The following is a 25726-nucleotide window of genomic DNA, read 5'->3' on the forward strand; positions in this document are numbered from 1 at the left end:
ATAGACATGTAGCAATCTTTTGCAAGATTGAAGAGTAAGTACTTCCTTCTGTGCTGTGAACTGTCAGCACCCAGCTTAATTACTTCAAACCCAGCTTCTGGCAGCCTTCTCTGCACTTTGTGATGGTAACAGCCTGCCCGAAATGACACAGCTGCTTAGGAAATGTAGTGGTTTCTCCACTTTCAGTGTCCTTCCCTCCAGATAACCCCAGAGACCACCATGGGATCAATCTTCCAGAAGGTTGCTACAACTGGGACATCTCCCTGAAGAATAATGTCTCAGGGGATAGATGGAAATGATTTACTCTATACTGAGACAAAAATATATTAGGTCTAGAAACACAGTCTGGACTTCTCCTGAAATATAAATAAATCTCATTTGAACATAGAGGGTGAGGCAGGAGGAACATTCCAGGGAAGGAATGAGTATGGAACAAGTGAAAACAAGGAGGCAGAAAATCACAAGGCATTCTTGGCAACAAGGTGTCCACAGTGACTAGAGATAGCACTGGTACCTGGGGTGGAAAGTTGCAGTGAGAGACGAGGCAGGAAAGGCAAGTTGGACAGCCCTCCAGCATCGGAGGGCAGGAAGGACAGGGGAGGTGGTAGCACAAGACAGTTTAACATTTGAACTGTAACCAGGAGAAAGTAATCCAGTTTGAGGAAGAGAAGTGTGGCAAGAATGGGGAAGAAAGGTCAGAGGGGAGAGACTAGTCACAGAGAGACATGCTAAGGAGACTTACTACAATAGCCCCTTCACCTATGATGGGCCACACTACAGCACTGGTCATGTGTTGAGACAGAAAGGCACGCATAGGAGAAAGGGAATAAAAAGCTATCACATGGAGGAGGTGTGGGACTGACTTTGGGTCACTCCAGAGAGCAAACTTAGGACCAATGAATACAAGTGACATGAAGGCATGCCATGCGGCTTCCATGGAGAGACAAGGTCAGGAATAATTGCTACTGAGAAGTCATGGTACCGGCTACCTTGTGAAGTGGTGAGCTCTCTGTCATTGGAGGGGCCTCAAACACAGACAGGATTTTGATGCTTTGATAGGTTTGCCGGGGAGCTCCTGGATACATGGTTCAACATCACATCTGTGTTCACTTCATGTGAACTTTAGAATTATTTTGTCACATTTTTTTCCCTTATAACTCCGAGAACCTTCAGGATTTATGATGAAATAGATAAAAAGATGGTGGGAAGGGGAAAGAAAACGAGGGATAAAGAGCCCTCATTTACCCAGAATCTATAAGAGGCAAGTCATGGTGCTAAGCGTTTTGCACACAGCATAATTATCAGAAAAGGAGCGAATGAGTTACAGTTTGCTTTTTAGATGCCCAAAGAAGATCTTTAGTTCCCCTGAGTACATCCCTGCCGGGGCCCTGGTTACATCTCTGTGCTACTCCATGGGGCTGCAAGTGTGATGGTGTGATTGATGCAGGCGGGGGTGGAACATGGGAACACAAACTAAGATGCCATCGGATAGTTTGCCTACGAGAAGAGGCTCTTAATAGAAAGGAGAGGGGCGCCTGGGTGGTTTAGATGGTTAAGCATCTGCCTTCAGCTCAGGTCATGATCTCCAGCTCAGGTCTAGGGATGGAGCCCCACGTCAAGCCCTGCATCAGGCTCCCTGCTCAGTGGGGAGTCTGCTTCTCCCTCTACCTCTGCTCCCCCCGCCCCCGTTCATTCTCTCGCGCGCGTGCTCTCACTCTTTCTCAAATAAACAAATGAAAATGTTTTAAAAAAAAAATAGAAAGGAGAAATACTAAAACAGAGGTAAGGGGGAACTAACAGAAATTAAATTCTTACTATTTTGCATAATACCAGGTTTTTGTCAAGCCCTTACGTGGACCAGGTACTATGCTAGGCACTCAAAGTGAGCAACCTCATTTGCCTCTCAGAAACTCCTGTGAGGAGAACTGTAATATAATCTCCACTTTATTGATACATAAACTGAGATTCAGCAAGGTTAGAGAATCACTCAAGGTCAAACAACTTGCAAATTCACGCAAAATCCATTACTCCCGACTCAAATGAGACTATAACTTAGAATCCAAATGGAATCTGGACAGGGGCTGAATTTAGCACTGGGCTCCTAATTTCATTATTGAGTTTGGTATTCACAATCATCAAACTCAACAGCTGTGAGCCACTGTTCTTCCTTCCGTGGCCCCTCTGAATTCTCAGTGGACTCAGGCTGCTGAGAGTTTAACAGGAGAATGAAGAGACCAGGGACTAGGTCTGTGTTGGTCATAGCTGTAGTCCTAGCATCCCAGACCTGCTCCACAGTAAATGCACAGAAAGTGGTTAATGGGTGAAGGAATGAATGCTCGTGCTCCCCTGTTGACTACGGTACAGGCTCGGCCTGGGCTTGACCTCCTAAGACTCCCTGCCAGGATGTTTGTTATTTATGTTGTCGCCATGTCAATCATCAGATATTTGTGGATTTTTGTAGTGCCATGTCAGCCATTTACCAACAATCTCTTCTTCCTTCTAGTCCCTTCTGGAAGTGTTCCATTTGATAGGAAGAAAAATACATAGTAGAACTACCTGGGGCGCCTGGGTGGCTCAGTCAGTTAAGCATCTGCCTTTATCTCAGGTCATGATCCCGGGGTCCTGGGATCAAGTCCCACATCGGGCTCCCTGCTCGGGTGGTAGCCTGCTTCTCCCTCTGCCTGCTGCTCCCCCTGCTTGTGCTCTCTTTCTCTCTGGCATATAGACAAATAAAATCTTTAAAAAACAAACAAACAAACAAACAAACAAACAAAAAAGAACCATCTGACCTCTTAGGAGAGGTGTCCCAGCCACTGTAGGTTGGTTGGCAGAAAAAGCACAGTCTCTGGTATCAAAAGACCTGAGTTTGAATCCTGTCAGTACTACTGCCCAAAGTCTTCCCTCCCAGAGTCTCAGTCCATCAGTAAAATGAAAATAATAACAGGTGTGTGGTGAGAACCTTGTGAAATTACTTGTACAAAGCATCTGGAATCCAGTAGGCACCTGGTATGTGCTAGTCCCCTCCCCTCTTCCTACGGAGGAAAATAATTAAGAGAAGAGTTACCTCTCCAAGACTTAGAGTTGCCAGTGTCCATGAGAGCTGGGGAGGCCTCAGAGGTGAGAACCTGGTCCCCATCTCACTGTAGAGATGAGGAAGACATACAGAGACAAGCCACAGGTAGCCCAGTGTTGCACCAGTGCTCATCGAGGCCCTCAAAGCCCGCCCCGTGCCTTCCCAGCCGTGCCCCATTAGTCCCTTTACGCTGCCCTGGGAATTGCTACTTAGGGAGGCTAGACTGCCAGCTTTCACAGATGGCCTCTTCCACGGTTGTAGGGGCATTTGCTCTGTACTAATGCCAGCCTTCCAGCGGAGTTGGCTTGGATGGCCTTCCTCACTCTATCACCTCCTAATTGACTTCAAGAGGCAAACCAGACGTGGAGCTCCCAGAAGCTGGATCGACCGGGCTGTGCTTTTACTCCATTAGCGCTTCAGCTGACAAAGAGCTTTGTAAACTTCTATATGTGTAAAGCTGCCTGGGATGGGGGTAGGGAGAATCGGGGAGGGGAAGCTGTCAGGGAGAAACACAGCAGGTGATAGATTCTCCTGAGACATATTGAGTAAAGAGCACCAGCTGCCCCTGGGCTCAGAAGTATCCATCATGTGACAAGGTCTTTTCCCAGATACTGCCTGGCAGGAGAGTGTAGGTATTTCATGGAATCCTACACATACGGTCTGGTCCCTTCTTTTCAGATATGAGAAACTGAGGCCTAGCAAGAGGAAGAGACTTGTTCAAGGTCACATAGGAAATTTGGAGAGACAGAATAGCAGAGGCAGATCCAAGCATGAATCTGCATCTGCCTCTCACTTGCTGTGTGATAACTCTCCTGCCCAGTGTGGCTGTGTTTATCCCTTTCCCCCAGTAATTATGTGGGGTTTTACTACATACCTATAGTATAACATAGTGAGGCTATGTTGTACAGATTCAAATAATTTATAACTGTCTGGTGGCTTTATAGAGACTCTCCTGATTGTCAATGTGTTAGACATTATGATATTAGATATTCCTAATTTTGCCTTATTGTCTATTTGTCTGAGGTTAACATAGTGCCTCTTGCTTGGAATGTTTTGTCCTGTCCTTTTACTTCAGTCTTTCTGTGTCCTTATGTTTTATGTGTGTCTTTTATAAAGAGCATTTAGCTGGATTCATTGTTGTTGTTTTTTAAATGTAATCTTACCATCCAGCTTTTTAACCAATGAATTTAGTCTCTTTACATTTACCATGATCATTGACATATTTTGATTTCTTTTTACCTTTTTATTTTCCTAGAACATTTATTATATATATTTTTTGTTTTTACAAATGAATGTATATAACACATACATAAGTAATGGGACATATTAATAATCGAACATGAGAATCTAGCTCTCATCTTGTGCACTAGAGCATTACTAAGCCACAGAAACCCTCTCTGCTTCTGTCCCTATGCGGTCTACATGCGTTCCTAAACAACAGATTGCTTAGTTTTGCTTGATTTCACCTATACAGAAATAGTGTCCTACACTTTGTCTCTGAGATTGATCCGTTATTGTTTGGAGCTGTGCTTCTGTAGTTTTAACTGCTGCATATTATTCCATGTGTAAGTTGTCCGTAATTTTTTTTATCCATTCTCTTGTCACTTCGGAGGTTACTCATGTTTTGCAGCTGTAAACATTTTTATGTATGATTCCTGAGTTCCAAGTAGAAGGGTCTCCTAGGGCACATTTCTTAAAGTAAAATTAACCTGGGTTGGGACATGTTCAACTTTGTAAGATAATGTCTATAAGATAATTGTTTTCCAAAGTGAGTGTACCAACCTATACACCCACCAGCAGTGAATAAGAGTTCCTACTGTTCCACGTCCTTGTTAACACTTGGTGCTGTCAGACTTCTTTATTTTTGCCTCCAGTAAATGTGAAATGCCATCTTGTTGTGGTCTTAATTTGCATTTCCCTGAGGAAGAAGATAGTTGTTTCGAGAGGAGGGAGCGATCAGCTGCGAAGAATGCTATTTCCAGCTGCCATGGTTTAATGGGTCACGCCTCTCCAGCGTGTCTGCAGCTTAACATGAGACAGTGTCTGCACTCAATGGCATGGATCTTGAGTAGTATCTAGTCAGCCCTCTCACAGGCCAGTGAGAGGGAGAGCTAGGAAGAGGAGCAAGTTCATAGGACTCCCGCATGTAGGGTGACCAGCCATTCTGATTTGCCTGGAGCTGGCAGGTTTCCTAGGAGGCAAGACTTTCTATTTTAAAACCAGAAAAATCCCAGGCAAACCAGGACGAGCTCCTCACCCACACTACACATATTGAGGTCCTCCAACCCTAGTAGTCCTAAAACATTTTATTCCGTGCAAGGAGCCTAATTCTCGTGCATACACACACCCCAAATAGGCCTGGCTTCTATATGGCAGACGGCAGCAGATAGACTACAGTCTGAAGCCGCCTTCTCACCTAAAACCACTCCCCCAAGGGATCACCCTGTTCTTAGTGAATAAGGTGAGTGAAAGAATTTCATTTCTCACTTTAAAAGAAAAATCTGGATCACATTGCATTTTATGGTGTTTTTCCAGAAATCCCTATTTCCCTAGGCTGGGGAAGTGGGATGTCTCAAAAAAAACATGTCAAACATGATACAGGCCCTGGGGCCGATCTGCTGGGAGAATCAGCCACACGCAATAGAACCACATTTCGTGGACATGTAGTCCAAGCTCTGCTTCCGCCTCCAGGCCTGGGTATGCCCAGGAGCTCCTGGTGGATGCCTGCGTCTCAAAGCAGACTTACTAGGGCTTTTGCTGGAGGTGGAGTTTCAGGGAACGAAGACCACAGGGACCCTCCAATGTCAGTTTGTCTCCCTCACAGCAAGTTCCGCCAGCACTAGTCCACATTTGTCTCAATGGTTTCTCGCCTTGCAGCTCTGCTTGGTGCCTCTTGTGAGCTGGGCCGGCATTTAGCAGGAGCGCATGGGTACAGTATTTTGATACTTCCCTCCATTTGGTAAATAGTGTTAACATGATAAATGGTTTAAAAATAATAATTAATTAGTAATATAAGTTCTAATATGTGTGGTCTATCCCACACACTGTACGTGCCCTGTAATTCCAAGATGCTTTTTCTTTGGGCAGAGCGCAGACTGGGGCGGGGCCACAGCAGGTGTCCTTCATTTACGTCAGACAGTGTGAAGTTGCCTTCAGGTTAAAGCCCTTGGGCGCGAAAGGGTTTCCCAGCTGGGCTGAGGAGAACTTATTCCGTCATTGCCTCACCCTGCCTGGCATAAAATGGTCCTTCGGGTGGGTTTGGGAGCCTTGCTTTACTTGGCCTTGTCTCTTGGTCCTATATGAGCCTGTGGAAAAGGAATCTGCCCAGAATCCCATTAGATGACCAAAGAGTGAGTGTCTCAGTAGTGGCAGGGGGATTCCCTTCCCTGTCCTCCGACTTCGTGGGTGGTCTCCAGACCTAGGAGCCTGTGTCAGCCCGCCCTCCCCAATGACTGACGGCTCCCTCCTCCCAGACCCGTTCAGCGGGCGTCCCCCTGACTCGGGGCAAGGCGAGCCCCCGGAGCACCCTCGCCCGTGAGCAACCACCACCTCATCCTTCAGTCCCTCTTGGTTCTTTCTCTCTCTTTGGCCTTCCTCCCATTCAGTAACTGGGCTCACTCCAGTCGCTGCCTTTCTGGCCAGCAGCACCATCACGTGCGGCCCCTGGTCACACACACCCCCTTGACCGTGGTCAGGCAGAAGATGCAGACACCAGGCCTGGTGACCAACCTCAGCCAGTCACCACCCTTCTCACCCGCCTTCTCCTCCTCAAATAAAGTCACCCTCCGAGACTCCCCTGGGAGCTTGCATACACAGGGATGGAGGGGCTGTCTGTGCGAGCCGTCGTTCAGGGGCGTCTGGGAGCAGGGCAGCCCTGCGGTTGCGAGCCGCGGGTGGAAGTGAAGCTACAGGCAGCAGCTCGTCTGCATGGTGATTGTGGACAGTGACACTCAGTGACGGCCCTTGAACGACGGCCAGAGTCTCAGCAGTTTCCAGACACCCTGTTCGAATGCCAGCAGCTGTGAAGCTTTCTCTGTTAATGTAGTGAGGGGTTTTTTCATTTAAAGGCCTGCCGTCTATGCTGAAGTGATGCCCTTACGTCTTTCTGTTGTTGGAAGGTAGTGTGCTGAACGTAGTAGTGATGACAGTAGTCACTAGCTTGGCCGCATCTCCTTTGCTCTAGCTTAGGTTAGCTTCCTTAGGTTAGTATCTGTAAGGTCCTTACTTGATGAGGAAGAGACTGAAAACAAAACAAAAACCTGCATCAGTCCCCAAGTTTTGTTTAAACTGTTTCCATGAAATGGAGAAGTCTGTGGGCCACAGCTCTGGAGGACTTGGGCAAAAGTGTCCTAAAGTTGACCTCACCCTTCTAAGCCATCTTCAGGGCACCGGAGGTGCACCCGGCACGTAGAAGCTGCGGTGTCCCCTCGGGGTGGGCGTGTCCACGCCCCTGACATCCGCACGGTGGAGGAGGGCGCACCCACCTTCCGGCCTCTCGGAGTCTGATGTCAGGAGGCCCTGTTCAGCGAGCAGCCCTCCTGTGCCTCATCTGATGACGTGACCTGCAGCCTGTTGACTGGGCAGCACTCGCCTCCAGTCCGCTTAGCAGCTTGTTCCTCCCGGAAAATGGCTCACAAATGCTCTCCTGAGAGCACGGTTAGGCTGCCCATGCCTCTGAGGCTGTGCATGCTGACAAATGAAGGGCCTGGGCCCCAAAGCCTGGGGCCAGCCCCCGCACTGGAGAGAGCTCCCCAAGGTGAATGCCCCTTGGGGGTCCCTGCAGCCAGCCAGCCAGCCGTCCCCAGAGACACCTCTGTGTGCCACAGACACCCATCTTCTTTCAAACTGCAGCAAAGGTCACTAGCAAATCTGTCTCTGAGGAGGAATTTGGATGACTGCCCTACATTAGACTTAAATTAGGATTGACACTTTTTTTTTTTAAGATTTTATTTATTTGTCAGAGAGAGAGAAAGCACAAACAGGGGGAGCGGCAGGCAGAGGGAGAAGCAGGCTCCCCACTGAGCAAGGAGCCTGATGTAGGACTCGATCCCAGGGTGCTGGGACCATGACCTGAGCTGAAGGCAGGCACTATAACTGACTGAGCCACCCAAGAGTCCCAGGATTGGCACGTTTTTAAGCGGGTGACTTTGGGTTCCCTCTCTTAAAGCGCTGTTTTCTTCACATGCGGGTGGGGCCACCTGGCTCAGGTGCCCGAAATTCATGGCCCAGGCCCTCCCTCTGAATTTCTGGGGTAGGGCCCAGGAATCCGTTTTTTTAAAAAACATGCCCATGGCGATAGATTTCACAATCTGAGAACAATGGCCATAGAGATGGAAGAGAGCAAATGGGTTTTCACATAGTTGGAAAAACCTCTAGTCTTTCTCCTTCTAGACCCAGGAAGCCACCTTCTTTCTTATCTTTAAAAACAATTTTTGTTGTTATTGTCCGACTGGCACCAAAACGGGTTTTCACCCAAGGACTGTACTCAGAGTCTCTCATAAACCTGGTCATCCTAGTCAGTTTGGGCTTCTGCAACAGAATGCCACACATTGGGGGGCTGAACAGTGCACATTTGTTTCTCATAGTTCTAAAGGCTGGGGAGTCCAAGATCAAGGTGCCAGCGATCGAGCTCCTGGTGAGAACCTTCATCCTGATTTGCGGCGGGCCGCCGCCTTGCTGTATCCGCACATGGTGGAGACAGAGAGCTCCTGTCTCTTGCATCTCTTCTTATAAGGTCTCTAATCCTGTCATGAGGGCTCCACCCCCATCATCTAATGACCTCCCAAAGGCCCCACCTCCTAGGACCATTGAGGGTGAGGGTTTTAACAGGTGAACTGGGGAGACACGAACATTCAGTGCATAAGAGGGGTCTTCCTGGAGAGTCATAGTGGAAAGCAAAGAGGTTTTGAGGTTGGATCCTTGCTGGTCCTCTTCTCACGCCTGATTTTGTGGGACTGGAGAGAGAGGAAAGCAAGGAGTGCTTCCTCCACCCACCTGCCCGTGGTTCCCCCAGATGGACAGTGGTACCCTCCAGGTTCTGCTTTTCACTGACACATTCAGCAGAACACGAGCACCACCTGTGTGACCAGGCCAGCCGGGAGGGGTTAGGTGAATGGTGTCACAGTGAGGAAGGACGCAGGATGGGATAGAAATGAGGGTGCTAAAGAGTCTCTTCACCCTCCAAGGCTTCACTTACTCCCCTAATCTGCCGTACCCTGGGGCCTCTTGGGACCCCATTTCCACAGCGTGAAGGCAGAATAGTAAAGTGGAAAAAGAGAAAAAGATCAATTAAAATCCCAGCTCACACCACGTGTTAGTACTGTGACATCGGTCAATGTCAAATTTAATTGCAAACCTGAAGCGATAAAACCCCACCTGAACAGTATTGGTGTGGGCATTAAACAGGGTAATGCGGGATAACTTGCGGGCTTGAGGCTGGGGCTAAATCAAGGGTAGCTCAAAAAGTGTTCACCGAGGCAGTGCTCTCAGCGTTTTCCAGGCTCCAAGGCCTATCCCCAGCCTCAGCATTCCTGCCTCATATTCTTACATGCTCTCCCCTCACACACCTGGCATCTCCTAGGAACGCTAGTGCAAGTCAGGAAACCAGGCCAAGTGTGGCTGTCTTCATTCGTGTGTCACCATATTCACTCATGCCACCAGCAACCTTCCAGCACGTCCCTTACTGAAGTCATGAGCTGCCTTCCTGTGGCTGCTCCCCTCAGGTCTCTGATCCGTGCATCTTTGACTCAGCAGATGACTCATGTCAACCTCATCAAGAAGACAGAAACTGAACCCTTCCTTCTTCCCCTCCCTCTCTCCCCTTTCCACTTGATCCCTCGTCCTGCTAAAGAGTTCGTGCTTAATCTGGTAGGCAGCCGGAAGCCTGAACAAGGAGGCCATTTGTCTCAATGATCAGAGCTGGGTTTTGCATACTTACTCTGTGGTTGATAATTTAGGGAGTGCAGAAGAAAGATATTGTTCCTGCTTTCAGGGAGGTTACAGATAACTCGGAAAATAAAGCTCACATGCATGAAAGAATGGTACGAGGCATCAAGTAATCAAAAATGAAGTCATTGCTAAGCAGTGTGGGAGCTCGGAGCAATGGGAGGGGTGACAAAGACCAGAGAAGCTCCCAGCTTCCTACTAGCATAAATAAGACCAACGAAGGCCCAGCCTGCACTGCTTCCCCCTGCGATTGTGGTAACTCAGACCCATCTCTTCGCAGTACAGTGGAGAAGGGGTCGGCAGATTTTAAGAGGCCAGGTAGTAAATATTTCAGGCTTTGCAGGACCTAGGGTCTCTGCCACAGCTCTTCCCCTTGGCTACTGCGGTGCAAAAGCAGTTGCTAACATACTTAAATGAATGGGCATGGCTGTGTTCCAAGAAAATGTTATTTATGGTCCCTGAAATTTGAATTTCATATAATTTTCACATGACATGAAATAATCTTCTTTTGATTTTTTTAACCATTTATAAATTTAAAAATGATTCTTAGCTCACAAACCCTAGGCAAACAGGTGGTGACCGGACTTGACCTGTGGGGAGTAGCTTGCGGCCCCTGCCATGGAGGGCTAACGCATGGGGCCCATGGCGTCAGGGGCCCCAGGTCCACGTCCGACCATTCCTCCCTACGACCACTACTCCCCAGATGCCCAGCTATGCAGGGGCTGCTACTTTTTTCTCTGTGTCTCAGCTTCCTTGCCTGCAGAGTAGCGATAAAGCTAGGAGCGTCGGTCTCCTCTGGCCGCTGTGAGGATTAAACGAGCAGGAAATCTGGAACTTCCCCGAGACACAGAGGAGACCAGAGTGCAGAGCACAAGTGTGGTTGGAAAAAAACTTGAGACTCAGAGTCGTGAGATTTAGGGTTTAGTTTGAGATCTGCTGCGCGATCTTTAGAGGGAAGTTCCTTAGTTTTAAGGAGAGTGGAATGATTTTACTCACTCTGCAGGGAGATTGGTTGGGTGGGCAGGTGAGACGATAGGAGGTAGGGGGAGAAAATGACAAAATAAATATGGCTGCACTTGGAAAAGATAATGAGGCTTTGTATCCCCCAGTACCCAGATCTTGGTTTCTGATTTTGTTCTCCAGCGAAGGGAACCAACATACACACATACATACACAAACTAATGATGTTGGAAGTCGAGAGACATGGGGGGCAAACAGAAGAGCTCCCAATGGCTGAAGCTGGGGCAATTAGAACAAAAAAATAAAGTAGTATTGGATTATAACTCAAAGTATATAATACATATACATGGGTCCATATTGACATAAAGGATTGAATAAATAAGTAAACGAGGAAGAAAAGACAAATATTCTATTTGTCCCATATTATCCCGTGCAGAAAATTCCAAATAACTTATGTAGCTACTCCACTGTCAAGGAGGGGAGCATAACTCCCTACTCCGTAAGTGTGGGCTGTGCCTGGTGACTTGCTTCCGAAGAGCGCAGTGTGGAAAGCAGTGGAGAGTAGCTGTAGGGGGGATAAACCTGACGAATGCCGCCTCAGTCAGGGGACCCAAGTCAACATCTACAGCGAGAAGCCATGTTGAGAGCGTGTACCCTCGATCTTATGTGATGAGAATGGCACCATCCTTTCACCCAAGGCCATGCTGAGCTCCACAACATAGAACCCATGAGCCACTTACCTAAACTCTGTCAGGGTGAACCGCCTTGCACAACTCCAGGGGGTGCTGTTCACACAACTGTCTCTGAGAATGCTGTCCCGGGGCTGTTCCGAGTGCCAGGGCACAGAAGTGCTCTGCAATCTTCCTACCTAAGTGTTATCATCTGTAAAACAAAGATAAGTGTTGGGAGGCGTGAATGGGACAATATGCATAAAGCATTGAGAACAGTGCCCAGCATCCGGCAAACACTGTCTCCCTGCGGGGGTTAGGGTTGGGATTACTGTTGTTGTTGCCATTATTATTATTATTATTATTATTATTATCTGGAAGCCTGTCCATACTAGGTATTTATCTGGCCCCTGTAAGTACTGAAAGGGGCTATTTAGTTATACATACACTCCTTACGCCAAGTTCTACCTGGGCCCCCTTTGAACCAGGATTATCACATGTTGGAAAACCATTTTAACCAAGATGCCATCTCTCCTGAGCCCCTATCCTTCCCAAACACAGTGAGTGCCTGGGCCTGCAGGACTGGGCCGGAGGCTGGGCTTGGGGACATCCTTCGCCCGCGGCGCCCCGCTCCCCTCTGCGCCCCCCCCCACCCCGCACTGACTCCCACCTCCACCACTTCTGTCTGCAGACCACAGCCTGACTGTGCCCGCCCTCTGCATCCAAGCCGCGCCTCCTGACGGCTGACTGTGTGTCAGCGGGCCGGGCGGCTGGTCAAACGCTAGTTTAGATGTTGCCGTGAAGGTGTTTTGAAGATGTAATTAGCACGTACAAGTGAACCTGAAGCAAAGCAGATTAACCCCCACGATGTGGGTGAGCTTCAACCGTGGGGGGAGGCCTTCAGAGCAAGAGCCAAGGTCTTCTGCCAAGGGAGCAATTCTGTTTCAAGCCTGTGGCATCGACTCTGCATTTCCAGCTTGCAGGCCTGCCTGACACACTTCACACTCACCAGCCCTCCCCACTGGGTGAGCCAATTCCTTCAAACAAAGCCCTCTGCACAAGCGTGCGCGCGCGCGCGCACACACACACACACACACACACGCCCGGCTGCAGTTTCCCTGGACAGCCGAGACTGATGCAGCCCTCTGACCCCGCCTCACCCTGTCTCGCCCAGATGAAAGTGCAGCCTCTCACCTGAGCCCCAGACTCGCATGTCCAGTACCCCATCCCCCCACAAATTACAGCTGGATCCCCTCCCATCTTGCTTAACCCCTTCAGTGACTCACCTTGGCACTTCAAGTGCAGGCCCAGCGCCCTACAGACTGGCTCTGCCCCTGTCTCACAGCCTTCTCCTGGCTCCTCGAGCGCGCCCAGTTCATCCGGACTCAGGGGCTTGTGCCTGCTCTTGGCTTTGCGTGGGCCCTCCACCCCGCACCCTTAGGTGGCTGCCTCACCCCTCGGGTCACCTCATCGGAGAGTCCTCTGAGTGTGAGTGCCTCATATTCTCCATTGCCATCCCCACTGGTTCCTTTATGCACGTAACACATTCATGGTTTTATATATATTTGTTGGTATATTTGTTTATCATCTGTCTTCCCCACTATAAGCTTCTTGAGGGCAGGGACCATGTCTTTTTCATTCACCACGTATCCCTAGATTCTAGCACAAAGCAGGGAGTTCACTAACAATCAGACGGCTAATGAATGGAGCCCAGCCGCAAGTACACAGCTCCTTCTTTCACACGTTTCTCCCGCATAACTGAAGGTGCTACTCAACCCAGGGCTGGTCTCCAACCTGAACAGGGGACTTTGTTAACAATATACACACAACCCTTATAAAGCCCAAGTTGGCATCATCCAGCACCTAAGCAGAGTCAAGTTCAGGAAGCCCCGTTTAATAGGTAAAAGTAATACAAATAGGAACTCTATTAAAAAGTAGCCAAGGGGCCCCTGGGTGGCTCAGTCGTTAAGCGTCTGCCTTTGGCTCAGGGCCTGATCCCAGGGTCCTGGGATCAAACCCCACATCGGGCTCCCTGCTCAGCGGGGAGCCTGCTTCTCCCTCTCCCACTCCCCCTGCTTGTGTTCCCTCTCTTGCTGTCTCTCTCTGTCAAATAAATAAATAAAATCTTAAAAAAAAAAAGACTTTAAAAAAAAAAGTAGCCAAAACGGCTGTCCACAGCAGTAACCCCAAACAATTCTTTGTCTTTTCTGACCTGCTCTCATACCCCATAGCTGGCCCCCTCTGGCCCGCCCCAGCGGGAGCCTCCTTCCCACATCCAGCCCATACAGACTTTCTATCTCTATTCCACAGATCAGCCCAGCTTTTAATCCAGCAATAAAGATCCCCCCCTTTTTTTTTGTAAGAGGAAAAGACTACATAAAAGATGGTGCAGAAATTTTACTAGATTCTCTTTGGCCAGTTTGGAGAGCCTTGAAAATCTGTCAATACTCACACGTTAAAAATGTTTGTCTTCTCACATACAACTCACAGCAGACTTCAAATTGATTAATGTAGTCTCCTTGACTATTTCTTGTGAGACACATAAATTGTGTTGCTCAATTTGCTAATGGAAACTATAAGCTGACGGCCTGCGTGGCTCGCGGCGTAGTGGTCTATTGTCTGTGCTAAGAAACTGTTGGCTGCGCAACAGAAAGTAGGGTGTTTGTCTTTCCCACATATTTCAGCCAACTGGGAGCCTCTTTGGGCTTGGGGTTCAAGGCAGAAAAAGGCAGTAGAAATGCAAGAATGAATTCAGATTGTAAACTGGAAGCTAAGACTTGGGCCACATTCCACGTCACCCAGGTAGACGAAATGGAATGCTGGGTCTGATGTTTTAAGCTAAGCTATTTTTCAATAAATCACCTTCCATTATGAAACACTGTGGATAATTTTTGTGCTTGATGTATGTGTTATTCATTCTTAGAAAACTGTGGTTTCCCTGCTCTGAGTGACATTTATCCATTCTTTTTCTGAGCTCATCTGAGCAGAAAGAGAAAAAAAACCACAAAGGATTGAAATGGGAGAAGGGCAGATCTGTTTTCTATTCCCATTTCAACCCTGAGTGACTTGAACAAGGCAATTACCTTCCCTGTGCCTTAATTTTTCAATTTAAAATGGGGTTGGCAATATCTGTCTCTTACCCAAGTCCCAGAGGTGGTGACACGAAGCCAAATCCACTTTGCAGAAACACCTTTACAATGAAACTGCTGCACCCAGAAAATGTGAAACTTCTGCCTCTTTTACAAGCCAATAGCTATTTACATGGTACCACGCTTGGTGCTAGATTTCATCAGAAGATTTCACCCAAAGAAAAGGAAAATGGCCACTAACTGGCCATCTGTTAGGAGGTGTTCTTGCTAAGATTTGCCTTGTGAAGAGGAACTACGTTGCAGGCACAGCAAGAGAAGTGGGCACTCAGCACGAGGGCCAAGAGTCTAGGAACTTAGTCTAGACAGGGTGGACAAGCTCTTATGACTCGGATTGTTTTGATTATTTCAAGTGTTCTTCAGATCCACGGACTTGAGGGAGGGTAACCACCAACCAACACCCACATTTCTGGTGCAACTTACTTATATCAGGAAATGTTTACCGATGCCAGCTGGCACCGACAGAAGCAGTTTTTAAACAATGACCCACAAAAAAAATAACTATTTTCAATGCTCGGCAGAATGATAAAGCACGAGCATCAGTGCTGCTGCGCGAATCGGAGCCCTCCTCACTCAGCATTCGTTGCAGGCTCGGCAGCCAGGACAGAAGCTCATCCCAGATCTGTCCCTGGTGAGTCCTCCAGCAAGAAGGATCCCGCAGCCGTGATAGCGAGCCGGCCTCAGGCAGAGCAGAGCACACTGGAGTTAACTCTCTGGAGGGGTTGAGGGTGGATGAGTTATATCAGCAAAACATTTATCAGTGCTCACTGATCCTCAGAAAAAAACATGTCACAGACAAAATGCAGTCTTGTTCTCAGTGCGGTTGTAATAAACCAAGGAGGCTGGCAAGGCTCATGCTACATTGGTAAACACTGGACCAAGGTGCATCCTGGAAAATGGCATCATGACATGGTAAGGGATTGGGGGGTGAGGTGTGCAGTGTGCAATGAATGCAAGCTCAGAAAATGCATGGGGCTTTACTGCGGTGTTAAGGGAAATGCCAGTAACCTGAAAGAAAAGCCGATTGGTCCAGTGCAGGTTGCAGTTTGGCGCCACCTCGTGGTGGTTGTCTTCTCAGACGTAGCGTCTGGGCCGTGTAGTTCTGGGGTTTCCAGAACTACCGTAGGGATTGCGGGAATATCTACACGATCTGATGACATCTGCCAGACTGAGAAGATTGACCAGGGAACAGAGTACAGACTCAGGACTCCATGTCTGTCTCCCTGCGTCCTGAGACAGAGTCTCCCTCTCCACCTCATTCCCTACCCCACCGAAGCAAGAACCTTCACCCACCATGGGAACTCTGTGGCCACGACGATCTCTAACCAGCCCCCTTGGCCTCACTCTGAAAATCAGTCCTCCTTCATTTCCTCAAAGCCACACTGACACGGAGCTGTTGGGTGGGGCATATTTTACAGAACATTAGAGGAGTGATTACAGTCATCAGAGAATTACAACAGAGGACAGGATTGTACTTTCCTGAATTTATTCACAGCTACCCTACTCTTTGCAATCTCGTGAGCAGTTCTCCCACGGGCAAGTTCTTGCTCCTGGTGCCTTTCACAAGTCCTTGCTTCTGATCCTGGGGTTCAGGAACGCTTGCTCTCGCTCACTGGCGCGCTCTCTCTCTGCCTCATGCTTCCTCTCCCATCTTTCTCTTGCTTGTTATTCTCCCCCCTCCACAGTTTTAGTATTTTTCTCCCTACCTCAAATTAAGCTTCTGGCCTATCTTTTCTTGTCCCCAAACACAATGAAGTCCTCAGCCAAACCAAGGGCCATCTGATTTATTCTCTTCTCTCAGCATTGGAAAGTGTGCAGAAGCTTTGGAATTCAGGGTTTATGTTTTTCTTTAACATAGAAGCCAGTGAAAATTTCAGGTAGAAGTATTATCTTCCCTTCTCTACCCCATTCCCATTCTGCCCCTGAGCAAGCTGGAAGGAGGAGGGGTGTGGGTAAGGGAGCTGTTGGAGTCCATTGTTTACTTATCTCTTGTTAGAGGATTTCTAAACTCCGGAGCCTTTCCTGGCGACACATCTCTTTTGTTCTCTTCGTCTGAGAGAGCTGACCAAGAAAAAATCTGAAACCAGGACATCACGAGAGCCAGGGTACGGATGGGGCCAATGAATTTGCCATGTCATATCTTCTGGAAAGCTGAAAGTCTGGCTGCAAATAACTGAAACTATCCCCTGACCCTCTTCTTAAGAAATGTGAAGGTCTGGAGATATTTTATTTTGGAGAACTGAGTAAAATAGTATGAGAGATTTACTGTCATGGAGAAAAGATACACTACAAAGCCACAAAAAATTGAGAGTGTGGAGATGGCACCAGAAAGAGAGAAAGACAGATCAAGGAAACACAGCAAAATCCCCAAACAGAGCCAAGGAATCACTGAAGAAAGCAATGTGGAGCCTTTTGTCATAATACTTACCAAGATAAATCCCTGATGGACTGAATAGTTACAATGAAAATAATCAAATAAATGAACTGGAAGAAAGTATGAGTGAATATTTTCATGATTTTGGTATTGGAAAGGCAATTCTAAGTATAATATGATAGAAGCCATAAAGAGTTCTCACAAATTAGTAAGGACCATATGAATACCCCAATGTAAAATCAAGCAAATTATACAAGCAGTCAGTTTGGAAAAGAAGAAATGACAGTGACAAAAAGCATAATTATAAAATTTCAATGTATAATGAATCAAGAATATTAAAAGTCAACTCTCATGTTGTCAAAGACTAGAAGACTTACTAACGCCCAGTGCTGCTGGGCAGGGAAAAGGGAAGGCCCAGAGGCCATGGGGGGCGTAAATCGGCAGATATTTTCTGAAGAGTGACAACATATACCAAACCTTTAAGAACACTTAATTCTGGTGAATTAATCCTTGGGAAATAAGCATGAGAGCAAAGACATGTATTGAAGATGTTAATTACAGTATTGGTTAAATATCAAAACATAGTAAATAACACAAATGTCCCAATTAGAAGACGGCCTGAATATACATGTACCTCCATAAAACGGGACATCATCACACCCATGAGAAACGTTGTTATCGAAATATACTTATTGACATAAAAAGAGGACTGTGACACAGTGTTACTTTTGGGTTAATGTAAAATACACTTATGTATGTATAGATATGCGTGTGCATATAGGTATAGGAAGACGTTAGTCAATTTTATTAAACTTTATTTCAAGGTCATGGAATTATAGGAACTTCTAAAGTTTTTCTTTTTTTTTAAGATTTTTTATTTTCGATGGAGAGAGGGCCTGTGCGTGTGATGGGGAGGGGCAGAGGGAGAGAATCGTCAAGCAGACTCCCCACTGAGCGCGGAGCCCCGCGGGCCCACTCCATCTCACAACCCAGGAGATCATGTTTCTCGCCAAAGCCAAGAGTTGGAGGCTTAACCAACTGAGCCACCCAGGTACCTCCTAAAGGTTTTCTTTTTACCCTTGCCTGTATTTTCAAATCCACAACGAATATATAGTGCTTGCAACAAGGAAACTACTGATTAAAGATGAAGATGTAGGAAATATTCAGGCCTCCAGGCTCTGTGCCTGCAGGACACACATTTAGGCAGATGCTAGACACACTCCTCCAGAGTGGTGCTAGACACGCTCCTTGCTGGGTGTGGGGATGGAGCAGGTGAGCATTCTAATGTTCTTCCAAGCCTGAGACGCTCTCTTTCTATGAAGCATTTCCTTGGTGCCAGTTCTGCAAGGGTGATTAAAGAGGAACACTGCTGGGCTCTGCCTCCAAGGACCATAGCATCTAATGAAGCAGATAAAATATAAAAAGTAGCCTGGAGAGGAATACATCAAAATTCTGACTTGTGTGGTTTGGCCAGTGACTGCAGAAGAAATGTGCTTTGTTTCCTGTCTCATTCACTGGCAGGACCTGAGCGACTGCATCCAGGAGGCAGGACCACTCGGGGCTAGGAATTTGGTGAACCCAATCTTTCCATGAATTCAGTGAATTCACTTGAGCATCTGCCTTAATTGGTCAAAGCACATCCTAAAAGAGGCTGACTTGGGGGCATTTCTGCCCCGAGTTGATGGCGGGATAGAGTCGATGGAGGTTTGATCCTAGCCCCTCTGAAGAACAGGGAGAAGGACATGTACTCACAAGACTGTAACCCAGGGTAGACTGGTCACAAGCAGGGGAGGGTACTTGGGGCTTCATTATCCCCTGCCTTGTCAAACAACACATAGATGGCTTCCTTTGGCCCCTGCCCTCCCCTCCCTTTCGTGACCCAACATTTTAGGAACGGAGTCCCCACCTACTGCCCCAACTCCCTCACTCCCCATCAGTGAGCCCACCTGCTCTAGCCTTCGCTGACAGCCTGGAAAAAGCTGACTCTGCTCTTCACCTCCTATTTCCAAAACCACAGAGCAAGTTCCAGTCCTCATTCCACCCCTGCTCTCCCAGACAGGCTCCACCAGCCCCTGGACTCTCCCCTCTCTTCCCTCCCCATCCTTCTTCCCTCCTGCCCTGGGCTCACTCCCACTCTTCTTTCTCCCCAGTATCCCCCTCATCTTCTCAGGGTTTGGGGACACGCAAGGGCTCCAAATCTAATCTCCATCCAGACGTTCTGGTCTAGCTCCAGCCAGATTCAGATGTCCAGCTGCCTGCCTGAAGGTCAGCATGTCCAAAATGTCAACTTGCCGATCTCCCCCCGCAAGCCCACTCCTCCACAGTCCCCATACAGCAACAGTTGGCCTCACTCTCCCTCGTTCACCCAGGCCAGAAAGCCGGCAAAAATTGACCCATTGGCCACCAAGCCCACCAGCTTTTCCTTCCAGCCACAGCACCCGTTGGAGCCTTCCCTGACTCCTCATCCTGCCATGCTCTAGCTCAGGCCATTGTCACCTCCAGCCTGGATCCCTAGCCAGCATCCTAAAGGCTGGTGCCTTGAGCCTGATGTGCTTTCATCCAAGCCCTGCCGTGGCCAGAGCACAAGCATCTGATCGTGGCACTCCCTGTTTAGAGCCATTTCATGGTTTCCCATCAGCTTCAGAATACATTATAAACTCTCCAGCCTGTCATAAAATGCCCTTCATGATTTGACCTCTGTCTACCTTTCTGGCCAAGTCTCCTGATGCGTCCTCACAGAGCCACATTCCATTCAGTCCGAATCACAGCACAGCACCACGCTGTGCCAAGATCCTCCGTCGGTGCCTTTGCCCTTGCTGTTTTCCCTCCCTGCAGTGCCCGCCTCCTGCAGATTTATCAGGGCCTGGCCAAGCACACCTCCTCCGGGAAGCTTCTGTGATCAGCTTGGTCGAGAGCCTCACTTCTGCATTCCCATTCCTCTCCATGCACTTAGTAACAAAATGCCTACTGTATTCAGGGTAATTTTTTAAATTGTTGATATGTGTATATATTTTTTATATTTCATATATATGTATAAAGGCCTCTGACACCTTGCTCAGTGTCTCCACTCCGCCTAAAGAGGTAACCACCATCCATCACTTCCCATGTCACATTCCTTGGCCCTTCTCTGTGTCCCCCGCAGACTGAGCTTCTGGTGATGAGACCCGAGGCTTGGACCCTTCACACAGGGCCAGGCATATCGTAGGTGCGGAATAAACACTTGCGGAACTTATGAATTAGTAGATTGTCATTTCCATCTGCCTCCAAGAGGGCTGCGAGGGGCTTTGGGATTTGGTCTAATACCTAGAAGTGAAAGTGAACCAAGAAATATATGGATTTTTCTTTCTTTTACTACAAAGAAACCACACTTATCTGCAAAGAAGACAATTTTTTGGAAGGAAGGAAGAAGTCAAGCAGGCATCTAGCACTGTGCTCTGAGAAGCAAGAGCCTGAGGGCTGCTGGAGGAAGGGCAGGAGGGGGGCTACTCAGCTCATGTCCAACGAGGGGTGGCCCCACAAGTCTGGGATGCAGAGAGGGCTCCGGGGACAGGCGTGCTCCTGGTCACCTCAGGTTTGCTGGACCATCCCAGGAGGTGGACTCAGCGTGTTGCCCGGGACCGAGGATGGAGTAGTGAAAGCTTGAGGAACTGCCTCCGCCCACAGCTGCCCGCAGAGGCTCCAGGACAATGACTGTCAGCCCCAGCTGCGAGGAGAACCACGTGGGAGCTTCTGAGACTCCGAGGCCCAGGCAGCCCTGCAGGCCAGTCTTCACTCAGCAGCTGAGGGTGGGATCCACGCCCTGGAATTTTTCAGCGCTCCCCAGGTGATTGCAAGGTGCAGCCAAGATGGAGAGCTGTGTGCTTCAAACGTGAACTCGCGCATGAACCGCCTGGGAGTGTGGTGAAAATACACATTCTGATTTGGCCCATCCGGGGCAGGGGAGGAGAGACCGTACCTCTCACAAGCCCCAGGTATCGCTGATGGAGCTGGCTTTATGACCAGCGAGGGGCACGTCACAGGGGGTATTCAAGAAGTGGCTGATTACATGGTATGGAAAGCGTGGAGAGGGTTAATGCATTGGATAAGGGTTAGGATGACATCAGCGCACATCAGCTTTTCTGTTACAGCTGAAGGCTCCCTGCACCACCACCAAACAGCATCACCCACAGACGGTCACACATAAACCCAGCAAAGCAGAATTGCTGGTTAGAGTGAAAGCGGGAACCCCAGAGCCCTGCCCTGACCTCAGGGCTCCTAGAGCCTCCATGAAGGGCATTAGCAGATGCGCTGGGTACTATTTAATACACCCATGTATCTGATTTCAAATGCTGGGGATTATTTCAGAGACTGGCACTGTGGTGCTTGAACAACGAGGTGACTCCAGATAGTGAGACATTAGTAAACCTGGATTAGTGAGCATTAAGGCATTAAGGACAGGCGAATCTGCAGGATTGGGGTGACACAGTCTGTATTCAGCAAGTTTATCCTGTAAAATGTGCTGCTTAGAGGAGTGACCGGGAGGGAACAAAGACACGATGTTTGCGTGCACCTGCCTTCTGAGTACCGGTAAGTCCACCGACAGAATTTAATGATCGGAGTCCATGCACATATCTCATCAAGTGGGAAGGCAGCCAAGCCATCCCTGCTGTCACAGCCTCTTGCTGTCACTCCTGGTCCTCTCTCTGACTCACGCCTGATACATCCCTGACCCCTCTCCTCTTCTCCCAAGGCAGATATTCATTCTGAGAGCCGATAAAACCCGGCCTGGCAGGAACCTAGGGAATATCAGAGTTGAGAGCCAAACAATAGCATGGAGCCACATGTAATAAGATCACACCAGGTTCCATTGGCCAGCGCTCTAAAACAATGACTTTGGCAAAAAATTATAAAACAGGATTATCTCCAATTAACTACAAGGATATGATAAAATTTCTCCAAGAAAGGGTCAAGATGGGAGAAATGTATTTATTTTCATATTTTCTACTGATGGAGTTTCATTCATTTGAGAGCCATTTAGAAGTTTTGATAACTTAGATATTGTTTAAATTGAGTATTTGCAATTTCTATGTAAAAGGGGTTTTATCTGAGCAAGGCTTAGAGGGATGCATTTAACCTTTGATCCCATCCAAGAATCAAACCTACAGGTCGATTTGGTTTTTTTATGATTTTGGGGAGGGAGGCTGTTGAGAAGTTCCTGGAGGGAGCGGAAGACTGTGCATCTGGAGACCTAAAGACCCCAGCTCTGCTAGAATGTTCTTAATGGGTTTTTTAAATTAAGTTTATTGCAATAAAATATATATAACATAAAATTTACCAGTACACATTCACGGTATTGTGGCAAACATCACCACAATCCGTTTTCAGAACTTTTCCATTATCCCTGATTCTGTACCTATTATCCCATCCCCTCCTCTTAGCCCCTGACAACCTCTATTTCACTTTCTGTCTTTATGAATTTGCCTATTCTAGATTTTTCATATAAGTGGAATCATACAATATTTTTCCTCCTGTGTCTGGCTTATTCATTTAACATAATGTTTGCAAGGTTCATCCACGTTCATTCCTTTTTATGGCTGAATAATATTCCATCATTAAGTACATACCACATTTGGTTTGTCCACTCAAATTTTGAGGGACATTTGGGCTATTTCCACGTTTGGGCCATGGTGAATAGTGCTGCTATGAACATCAGTGCACAAGTATTTGAGTTCCTGTTTCCACATCTTCTGGGTATACAGCTACAAGTGGAATCGCTGAGTCATATTTCCATGTTGTTCTTCATTATCCCTGTTCTAGAATGGACAAGTTAATGCTCTGCCTGATGATAATACTTTTTAACTGAAATTAAGTCCATACTTTTTGTTGTTTACAAATAAATAAGAAAATTACCTTCCCTTCTTTAAAAATAAGAAAAAGAGCCTGGGGGCTCCTGGGTGGCTCAATCGGTTAGGTGCCTGGCTCTTTTTTTTTTTTTTTTCTTTAAAGATTTTATTTATTTATGTGACAGAGAGACAGCCAGCGAGAGAGGGAACACAGCAGGGGGAGTGGGAGAGGAAGAAGCAGGCTCATAGCGGAAGAGCCTGATGTGGGACTCGATCCCAGATCACCAGGATCACGCCCTGAGCCGAAGGCAGACGCTTTAACGACTGCGCTACCCAGGCGCCCCCAGGTGCCTGGCTCTTGATCTCAGCTCAGGTCTTGATCTCAGGGTTGTGAGTTCAAGCCCCGCACTGGACCCCACGCTGGGCATAGAGCCTACTTGGGGGAAAAAAAGGAGTCTGATAAGTTATGTTTACTGATTCAGCTTAGCATTTTCCTAATGGTCTGATCTGATCTGTGATTTTCCAAAGGGCACTTTGTTTTAAAGTGTAAGTTTTGTTTTCTATTCAGGTATGGTGAGGCCAACAGATGAGGATATGATTGCCATTGAAAAGATAATTTATTACTCATAGTTCCCAGGACGAAGGGGCAGGCGTGCCACACAGGGCCACAGGCAGAGAGAGAACATGGGGGGACTTCAGGAAAGACTTTATTGTGTGTTCCAGAGAAGGAATGGGTGAGGCAGGGTAAACAGGCTTAGAATTGGCTAGTTTGAATCATTTCCGTGGGTTCTGCGCCCCTGACTGCCCGAGGTGGCCCTGGGGTGACCATGGCAGCCGGGATAGCATCCCACAATGTAAGAGCCCTGAGAAAACAGGATGGTCGGGGGTTTGGGCCCTGGATTGGTTAGTTTGCATATGAAAGTCACACCAGCACGTGTTATCTCTAGCCATCAACTAGCACAAGGAGGGAAGGTCCTTTCCAGGTCAGCAAGGCCCAGACCTCAAAGCACCAGATACAGAAACTAAAAAATATGGTTAACACACACTTTAGTGAAGTCAGAAATCTCAAACAATGGGGTTCCAACAGCCTTGCAGACCTTGGACCTAAAACAGTGCTTCTCAGTGCTAACCAAGTGCCAGAATAACTTGGAGAATTTTCTCAACTGTGGTTTCCTGCTTCTACACTCAAGGCCAATTAAATGTGCGTCTCTGAGCACGGATCATTTTAAAAGCTCCCCTGGTGATTCTCATGACTTCGGGCTTGAGAACCATCGGCTTAGGACAGTGTTTCTCAAAGTCTGAACCTGGACTAGCAGCATGGCCTGGGAATTTGTCATAAATGCAGATTCTCAGGGGGCGCCTGGGTGGCTCAGCTGGTTAACCCTCTGACTTTGGCTCAGGTCACGTTCTCAGGGTCCTGGGATGGAGCCCCATGGCAGGCTCCCTGCTCAACGGGAGGTCTTCTTGTCCCTCTCCTTCTGCCTCTTCCCCCTGCTCATGCTCTCTTTCTCTCTCTCTCTCAAATACATAAAATCTTTTAAAAAGAATAAATAAAAAATAAAATAAATGCAAATTCTCAGGCGCGCCCCAGGCCAGCTAAGTGGAAAGTCGAGTCGTGGTCCAGCCCTTTGTGTTGGAACAAGCCCCCAGGTGATTCTGAAGCTGGCTCAAGTTTGGGAGCCGCTGTTCCAGGGTAAGGAGCACAGGTGACAACTGCAAGGTCCTCCCATCATGCCCCTGACCCCCACAGGGACGCTCTGCGCTCTGAGACGCTGGCTCACAAAGCTCAGCTAATGTGTTTTGCTCACCAACCAAGTGTCGGTCTGCATAACGGACTAGTCTTCCAGGTAGGAGAAGCAGGTGCAGCCTGGAGGTTCCCAGGGTCTCTGTGCCCCCAAATCTCCAAGTGGCCACTACAGCGAGCAGGAGGAGAGGCTGAATCAGGCAAGGAACTCAGCGTGCACTCACGGCTCTGGTGGCTGGAGAACCTGGGGCCTCCGGAGGGGGTGACAATTGAGAGGCACCCGAACAGCCTGACGGGGCTGGAGCAACCTGTCTGCACAAAACGGACGCGCCCAGCACCCTGCTTCGCCGAATCTGTGGAGCATTCCTTAAGAGCTCTTCGAATGTCTTCAAGTCGCAAAGTTTCATATTCAGAGGAGGCTGAATAAGTAGCAAAACTGTGGGGCAAAAAAGCAACTGAAAACATAGTACCGAGAGAAGTGAAGCGAATAAGTGGGTTTTCCTTATTGGGGAAAAAATCATTTCCGAGAATAAGCATAAACAGAGCGGAAGGAAATACCAGAGAAAGAGGTGACTTTCCTCCAGGGACAAGAAGCTGGTTCTGGGGTCACAGTCCCGCCTACTTATCCCAGCTCCTCTTTTCAGCAGCTGTGAATTTGGGAAAGTTAATTAATTTCTGAACTTCCGTTTCCTCATCTACAAAATGGGATTATGATAGTAGCTACCTAATCATTCATTTTCAGGATCAAATAAGAATAATGGAGTTAAGTGCTTGGCGTTGTGCCCTTCACTAAATAAAATCTAACTAGCCTTTCTGCTATGAATATCATCATTAATGTTATTATTAGCACAGTAATCTAGAGTGATCTCCCCAAAATAGTAGCTGTTCCCACTATGCTTATTACTATTAGGAGACTGAGCCTCTCCATTAAGCTCACATCAAAAGAAAAGGGCTACAACTAGCCAGACATGTCAAGGACTCCCTGAGAAAAATA

At 47.8% G+C, this 25726-nt stretch overlaps 1 protein-coding gene across 1 annotated transcript in view; it reads left to right on the forward strand.

Annotated features, from left to right (window-relative positions):
* TACR1 (tachykinin receptor 1) overlaps positions 1-25726 on the forward strand; it is a 141685-nt gene that overhangs the window by 110755 nt on the left and 5204 nt on the right. The gene's annotated exons all lie outside the window — the stretch shown is intronic.

Source organism: Ursus maritimus, unplaced genomic scaffold, assembly GCF_017311325.1.
Source record: "Ursus maritimus isolate PB19 unplaced genomic scaffold, ASM1731132v1 scaffold_6, whole genome shotgun sequence".
NCBI classification, from domain to species: Eukaryota; Metazoa; Chordata; class Mammalia; order Carnivora; family Ursidae; genus Ursus; species Ursus maritimus.